At 38.9% G+C, this 8,908-nt stretch overlaps 1 protein-coding gene and 1 long non-coding RNA gene across 7 annotated transcripts in view; one reads left to right on the top strand and one right to left on the bottom strand.

The window, feature by feature from the left end:
- LOC309370759 (uncharacterized protein) overlaps positions 1-8,908 on the bottom strand; it is a 246,121-nt gene that overhangs the window by 108,988 nt on the left and 128,225 nt on the right. The window lies entirely within an intron of this gene.
- The window catches only part of LOC309370773, a 325,382-nt gene that overhangs the window by 9,296 nt on the left and 307,178 nt on the right, over positions 1-8,908 (top strand). The window contains exon 3 of one of the 2 annotated variants that reach the window (XR_014168679.1): positions 8,299-8,908. This exon is cut by the window's right edge and continues 102 nt beyond it. The exons of the other annotated variant lie outside the window; for it this stretch is intronic. This is a non-coding gene — a long non-coding RNA (uncharacterized lncRNA). The remainder of the gene's footprint in view (positions 1-8,298) is intronic. 2 annotated transcript variants of the gene reach the window in all.

Raw genomic sequence — 8,908 nt, forward strand, 5'->3', positions numbered from 1 at the left:
ATATCTGAAGGGAGGGCATTCCACAGGGCGGACACCACTACCGAGAAGGCCCTCTGCTAAAATCCTTAGTGTTTTGGCTGAACCTGTCACATAACCATCAAGGAAATGTCTGAAATTCTCATGCTGTATCATTGGTGTTCTCACAGTATTTTAGAGTTTTAACATATTTGGCAGCACACTGTCCTGTGCAATACAAAGTAATTGTGCCATAGACTTCATTGCTTAGAAATTCTGAACATTAAGCAGTATATAAATTTCTGAATCAAAACTGGTGAAATAGTCATGCTAAACATCCCCAACAGTATGTACTTCAGAGTGCTATGAAAGTTCAATCAAATGCTCATGCATGACCATTTGCTTCAGTTTCTTAAATTCTACACATGCACAAAATATGGATGCACAGGGAATCCCTCTGCATATTACTGGATCTGCCAAATGTGTTGTTGACTTCAAAATTCTAGAGGAAATCAATTTCCAAGTGCCAGAAGAACCAGGAACAGTTTTCTCAGAGGGAATTCAAAGCAATACTAGAGGCAGTCTCATATACATATTCTTACACAAAGAGCTAAGATGGCAGTATCTTGTCATTGTGATCCTTATGGTGGTCACTACACCAGTGTTATAGTTTCTTACAACTGAGCAGTGTAGTGGAGTCACTAATTTTGTTCTTATTGTATAGTATGCAAAGCACAATAATCAATCCAGCCCTAGCAAGGGGCATAAACTCATATTTCTACTTGCTGGGAATTTAAAAAGTGCTTCCGCTTCTTCTTTTAAAAAAACCCAAAATCTATGCATTCCAACAAAGGAGACCATGTTGACTTAGTTCTTCATTGTTTTCTTGTCAGAATCTGTTTTCCTCAATTAATGCCTCAAAATGCTTCTGATCTTAAAATGTGGATAAAATTATGCCAACCCTGTCTGCTCTTTTACAGGCAATTTGACAGCTCTGGTTCTTGCCAGCGTTCTATTTTTCTCTGCTATCTTATTCCTTCCAAATGCTATCTGGCAGTATGTTACTAAGAAATTAGCCTGCCTCCCTACCTCTGATTGCCCAGATGGACATCTTAGAAAGCTAGAGAAAAGCAACTTGACAACTGGAAACCAGCCAGTTCTCAGGAAAGATGCATTGCATTGAGCATAAGGGACCAAAATGTTAAAGAATTAAAGTAACAGAAGGTGTCAATGCTGAAAGAGTACAGATTAACAAGGTGGCGAGTTCAAGGGGAACTATTAGTATTTTACACATTTAGTATGTTATATACTAAAGCCTCTCATGCACTCCACAAGCAGTAAGATGCATTAGACTCAAAAGAGAATGGGAAGTAGGAGCAACAGCACCAGTGGCACTGTTTATTTCTCCCCAAAGCAGCAATAAATTGCTCACTTTCCAATTACATATTTGAATTTGGACTGATGGCTTTTCAGCAATATAATGGTAGGCAAGGTTTGGGGTTTGTTTTTTAAAGAGGTAGTGCACTCAGTGTTCTCAAACTGTTTTTTGGGTTCAACCCCTAAAGTTCTGTGTTGCTGATCCCTTGAAAGCCCACACAAGCTAGGCTGTGTAATGGTTGACTACAGAACAGGTTGAAATCTAGCCCTCCTAGCTCCAGCAATACAAATCAACTCACAAACCATTAGTGTCATTGCAAAAGTAGGTACAGACCAATTATTTGAGGTGTTTGTACTAAGAATTCGAACTACAATTTCCTGGGTGCTGAAGAGGAAAAGTGAATCTATCTCAGCATCCCAGAAGCTATTGAGCTGCTCCTGTGTGGCACACCTGTATCAAAAGTTGCTTTGGAGGGTGTTGGGCACAGGGCTTCAAATGTTCCTCTGCAAATGAGACTGCTAAGGTTCTTCCACTTCTCTTATACTCCCTCTTCTACTTGCTGCGGTCAGCATAACTCTAGTTTTGCTCAAGAGTAGGAAAGAGAAGATGCATCAGCTCACCTCTCTACCCCTCTACCTCCTGCTAAGCAGCAGTGACCCAAATGACTAGAGGTTAGCTGTGCAGCAGTGGCTTAGCCCACCATTTACTACTGGGAACAGTCACAACCTTGTGCGGTGCCTCGGAACGTCTAAAGTTATATAAACACATCCCTGCCGCAGCACTAGGCAGCCTCTATCTACAAGTGAGCCAGTCATCAGAACAAACCATTTCTGGTGCTGGTGCTCTGGCAAAACAAACCTCGTTTTGCAACCCTACATCTCAAACAGTCCCTTAGGGTTGGACTCTCTTTCCCATTAACTTCAGTGCAATGAAAATAGTTTGTTTTTAAATGCACTTTGATGTACAGAAGTCATGCTATGTTGGTAATGGTGAAATACTGTAAATTGTGCATTGCTCAATTACATCCCCCCTACCCCAAATAAACCTATGTGCGAATATGACTTCGTTTGTCCTGAGTGAACGTCACAATTTCCACTAACGCAGAAGAGTCAACACTTCCTTGCGTGGGCAACTAGCCTTAAATTTATTTAATCTCAGATATACACAATAACTTAGATTACCAATAACTGGGACAGACCATCCCACCCTAATCCAAAGATTATTTTTTTTATAGATTGGGTCAACATTCCCAGAAGTGTTGAGTCCCTTGGGAGCGAGTAACAATACACAATGCTCCAACACCTGAGCATTGTGCATTAGTGCATAGTGTGAAATAATAATAATTTTCAATATGGCAAACACGAAACATGGGCTATGAATTCCAGTGCTAAAATCTGGTGGTGACATAAGCTGAGACTCAGAACAAAAATCCATCTAAATTGTTCTGAATTTAAACACTGGTTTTCATCCTTTTGGGACAATTTATGCTTTAGGCAGAGCTTTTCGACAAGGTTTCATACTGCATGTGTGCATATTATACCTCCAAATTGCCTCCAAGCTGACAATCTTTTCTGGTGCATTATGACTTTGCTGCCGAAGATCTACCTAGCCAAATTAAAAATAATCCCTAAAGAAAAAGAAAAGGAGGGGGACTTTCAACATGGCCTATTGTGAGGCACCTTTGACCTTGCAGAAAATATTCAAATCTTTAAGCAAGACTGCCAGTGGTAGCTCAAGCCCTGTACAAACACCCTGCATCTTGATTGATAAATATGCTATGTTTACCCTGTGATTACTGTATAGTATTTTATGTTCTTGCTAATTTATTTGGAAGTCTTAACCTGTTAGGTTATAAATTCAGCAGCATTTGATAATGAACCATGTTGAAATAAATCAGCATCTGGGGAGGGGGGGGTGCGGCAGAATATCCTAAGGAACTCTGCAAAAGAAAAAGAAAAATCACTTCATAGATCTCAGTGTATGAAAAGGTATGACAGCCAAGACAGACAGACATATTAACCTTTTATAAATCCTTGGCATCTAATCCCTGTAAGTATTACTTCATACAATTCTTCCATAAAAGAGGCATATATAACATTAAAGCTCCATATCACTAGTAGCTTTATTACTGAAAGCCAACACTTATAGACAGCCTGAGAAGTCTGGGAGGCAGAGAAGACACATCTATGCTCGTATGTGTATTCGATGGATTTCCTTTGGTATGGATCATGTTATTTAGATTGCATATCTCCAATTCTGTTTGGAAGCAAATCTGGTGTGTGTGCCTCTGTTTCATAGGGCACCTGGACAGACCTTAGTGGAACATGGGTCTCTATTAAGCTGCTGTTCAGTAGTTTGGTGGTATTCAGACAATATTGAAACATTCCCAAATGAACTTTGCAGGGAGACATTTTCATTCGCTGCCTCCCTCCTCATGCATATTAACAAATGGTATGCAAGGCCTCATTTAATTCACTGATTTTACATTCGGATCACTTTCTCTTTTACAGCTATTTTTACCGGGCTTCATTAATCTTTGTTGAATACAATGGCATACATCTTTAATGCGGCCGCTGTCAAGTCATATTTCAGTAAGAGCTGCAAACTGAATGACAGCAAGCAATATTAATAAATTTAACATAGACTATATCAATTTTTAACAGAATGAATGTGGAAGCTAAATGTATTATTTTTCATTTAAATCATAGGGTTTATCGCCAGTTAAGTAGCAGCGATTTCAGGAAACTTGTGACGTGCCGTACAAATAGATTTACATCTCATTAATAAGTAAATTTGGCAAATGCCTTTCAAGTTCAGACAAGTACATAAGTGTAATCTCCATATTAAAGGAGTAGTCTTTGATAAACCACGGAGGAATTGCAGCAGCCAACTATGTGACATGTTGCCAGAGCCTGAACTCTTCCACATTCCCACCTTTAATTATACTGGTTCATTACTAAAGAGATAAGTGTCTCTCCAGTTAAGATTCTATAAATGAACACCATGAGGGCACCTCCCAAATCATTTTTGAAGAAACCATGAAAAGGTGATAACGGTTATGAAGGGGGGGGGGGCGAATTATCACCTGCTCTCTTTCTTCCTTCTCTGTAATAACATTAAAACATTAAGATGAATTCTTTTCTTTTAAAAAAAAAATCTCAAAAAGGAAATGTCCATTCAGTAGCCTATTTTGTTTAAGATTGGAAAAGGTTGAGGAAAGGGGGGTGGGGGTGGCGCGAGAAGAAAACATTTGCGATTAAAAAAGAAAAGAAAAGAAAATTCTTCCATAAATCCCAACAGAGATAATTTGCTGCAAAATTTAAACCCAGTGAGAACTTGTCTGTCTGTGTTAAATAAAAAAAAGTTACGGTTGGTAGGAGACATGTTTTTGCAGTAGCTTTAGCGATTATAGGAAATTACATGCAAAGCCAGAGTTCTGATCCTAAGTTAATTTATAATTGGAAAAAACTTATTAATTAGCTATGGCATTCTAATTAAGAATTAGAATTAGAGGAGTGTGTGTTAAAAAGCCAGTCAATACCCAACTGTCAGTATATTTTTTTTATTAAAAAAAACCCTTCCGACAGCTCTCAGTCCACTTCCCCCCCTTATTTTTTATATTCATATATATATATATATATATATATATATATATATATATATATGCTAGTGGGAACTATCTTTTCTAGAATATAGATAGCCAAAGAAATATGGTTAACAGGGATATATATTTAACTCACAATGCACGCCATTTCAAACATGGAGTGCATACTTTTGACATTCAGAGCTTAGCTTGCATCTTTAATAAGTGCACATAAGGTCCTTTTGTGAATGTACAGGGAGGCTCCCAAATATGATCAGTACTGAACACACCAGATACCTTCTGAGAGGCATTTATTTCATGCATATGCAGAATATACAAAGATATGTAAGCACCAAGACAAAGGGGGATGATTCTACTCTTGCTGCCTCAGATGGGGCAGGGTTAGACTGGTGTGCATCAATAGTTGTACTGTATGCATATCAGCAGTGCACAGTGATGTGTACTGAAAGGCAGATGTGGAAAATTTCCCCCCTTTTTAATCCCCTCCTCCCTGATAAAAAAACCCTCTTCCTATAAGCTGGCTGCAATGCTCCCTTAAAAACGCCATTGTGTCTCCTGATACTTACTTTCACAGTGCTAGAATATTTGAAAGGAAATTAAACATTAAAGTAGATAAGTTACACACACACACACACACACACACACTGCTATGCAGTTTGTGTAAGGAAAACATACCCCACTTTGAGACATATGCTTTAATCCGAAACATACTGTTTTCTTAAATGAGAGAGAGAAATCAGTCGGGACTCATTTTTCATATTAAATATCATTATGTTAAAAATAATTGTTAAAAATATAAGCAGAACTCTAAAAAGAAATCTCGACAAGCTATTCCTTCTGACCCCCTCCTCAACCAAGTACTTTTTAGAAACTCACACATGCATATTCCTCACTCTGAGTTTATTTTCAGGGTAATTCACATATAACAAGAAATCCTGGTTTGGCATGATGTGAACAGCAGTTCTGTCTGTCCAGCTGCCTGTCTATCTTTCTTGTTTGTTTCATTGCATCTATATCTCACCTTTACTCTAAGGTGGTTTGTGTGGCTTTTCCCTCCCCCAATTCATCCTCACAACAACTCTGTAAGGTAGCTTATGCTAAGAGGTAATGATTGGCCCAAGGCCACCTAGTGAGTTTCATGGCAAAGGGGCAATTAGAACCCTAATCTCCCAGGTCCTAGGCCACCACTGTAACCACTATACCACACTGGTATGATATCATGTGTTGCAGAAGAAAAATAGAAAAAAACATATTTAAATAGCCCACAACTAATTTAATTAATAGTTTTTAAAAAATGCTTCCAGTTACCCCAATCATTAAAACATAGTAACAACCCCCCCAAAAAAATTGACAAAAGAACAATTGCTATTTGGCATCTAAGTAGGCAAACCAGTGTCTGCCTACAGTCACAGGTTAAGTCAGGTATCAGTGCTGCTTCAGATTACATCTGTACTTAATGAGTGTGTGGCATAGCTAAGTGAAATGCTGATTCAGACTGCTGTTGTCCTATATGCTCAACATGTGAATGAATGGCCCCTACCCCTGTCTTCTGTCTGGAGAGTGAAGGATCAGAAGTAAACTTTCCCCTTCATTCTGCTCTCTTTCCATCAACAACTGCATGGTGGTATTTGAATACATGCATCCCAACCCAAAGTGCTCTAGAGCTACATTGTGCACATGAGATCGAGTGCAAACGTAGGTGGGCTTTCTTATTCACTTCATCACTGAATACATCATTGTTGCATGTGCAAAGCCTGTTGCTAAAGTTCAAGTGCATTAGACAATCTTTACTTGTGTCAGAAGTATGTGTGCATAGCATAATCCCTATGTGTACACTGAGGACTCGGATTAAATTCTGGGATTTTAGGGGAGGGCGTTATAGCCATTTCTGCAAATCTTTAATGAAATAATTACCGGTACATGTCAAAACAATGCAGATAGACACTGGTTCTTCCTAGGAAGATAAACAGATCTAGTCACATTGCATTCAGTTAAAGGGCTTGGAAGTTTTCAGAAGCAATTGCCCGAACTGATGTGATCTCATAGAATGTGCACAAACATCTCAACTGCTTAAAGAATCAACAAGGCCAGTATTTTTCTGCAAGCGAGAAGAGATACCAGTTTCTCTGATATTAAAACTTTACATAAATTGAAGGGAGAGGAGGAGCTATTGGGGAGGTTGGGGTTAGCGATTTAAACCAGGAGATAGAGAAAATATCACTACAGAATCTATAGATAAGGTCGCTGGTCGCTGAAAGAACAGACAGGAAAAGTACCAAATGTAAAAACAGGAACCTAAGAGAAGGAAAAAATGGAAGAAGAGGAGAGCTGAAGAAAATGACATAGAAGGCAGAAAACTGAGAAAATCAAGTTGGGCAAGAAATGGAATGGGGAATATATTTATTATGGCTGGGAAACAGTTCAAGAGGCTAGCTGAAAGTGTCATGAGAGAATAAGAGGGGGATTGAGAAAGAGGGATTTGAGAAACTGTGCTGATAGTGGTAAAGAATGGAGTGAGCTGGAAAAAAATGGGAAAGTGGCAAAGCCTTATTTATTGCCATGGATGTGAAGTATTGGCAGGAAGGGAAAGAATTCTGGAAACTAGGGTACAGTGAGACCAGAGTAACAGGTCCATATCATTTTCAGAAATACACGAACATACATACAATGATACATCAACTCTGAGACAGCAGCAAGGGCCAAGGCAGAGTTTGATTTAAACTAACTAGGCAATTATTTTATTGCAAGCTTCTACTATATGTAATACAATTCAATATGAAACACTTCTTGCCTTGCAGAACCCTCTTATACTGACGGCGCAACTAACTCATGCAATTGGTCCTCCTAGTGCTATTGATCCGGTGAAGGCAACTGATGAGAGAGGAAGGTTGGGGGTAGTGATGGGAGAATCAGTCAGTTCCATTTTCTCTCCATTTCTCATTTTTCCAATCTTAAATTCAGTTGGAATTTTTTTTATATCAAAAAGTCCTCATGAAAATTGATCAAGATTTTAGAGAGAAATTCTCATTATATATATCTGTATGCAATTTTGCCTAATATACACATATAATGCATTTTTGTATGCTATTTATGCACACTTTGACCCAGTATATACACTTTTGTAGAAATTTCTTGGCTGGAGAACTGCATTGCTAAATTTGGAGAAGTGCAGATTTTGAAGAATGGGTGTGTTTCAGGTCATGTATTGTTTTGGGAAGTGTAAACATTAAATGCAAACGGGATGAAATTTATCTCCCATCCCTAGTTGGGGGACCTCCCAGAACCAATTTTCGTGGGGTGCTGGATGTTATGGTGTTTGTGTGAATTGACAATAATTGCTTCTCTCTTTCTTTGTTAACAGATGTCTTTGGCTGGATCAAAAAACCTTCGGTTTGTGCAAGGGCACCAGTTGGATACAGCTGGAGGAGTGGAGCCACAGCCCAGGAGTGCCCCAAAGATTTCAAAATACATTCTGCTACATCTTTCACCAATCAAAACTTTTTTTGTGGCTGCAGTATCTAAGACCTATGTTCTATGAATTTTGCAGAAATATAGTAAGTACAGTGGTACCTCGAGTTACAAACGCCTCAGGTTACAAACGCTTCAGGTTACAAACTCTGTTAAATTGGAATAATTACCTCAAGTTGAGAACTTTGCCCCAGGATGAGAATGGAAATCGTGTGCTGGCGGTGCAGCGACAGCAAAAGGCCCCATTAGCGAAAACATGCCTCTAGTTAAGAACAGTTTCAGGTTAAGAACGGACCTCCGGAATGAATTAAGTTCATAACTAGAGGTACCACTGTACATGGTTACATCTCTGATATCCTAATGGCCACAAACAGGAAGAATTTGATTGCCCTCTGCAGTTCCTAAACTAGGCTCAGGACATGATATGGTGCACAGAGGACACAGAAGGAACAGTTACTTAAACACATCCATTTTCATGAGGTCAGTGGTGAAAGCAAGGCAAA

Source organism: Podarcis melisellensis (assembly GCF_964234715.1).
Source record: "Podarcis melisellensis genome assembly, chromosome: 5".
Lineage (NCBI taxonomy): Eukaryota > Metazoa > Chordata > Lepidosauria > Squamata > Lacertidae > Podarcis > Podarcis melisellensis.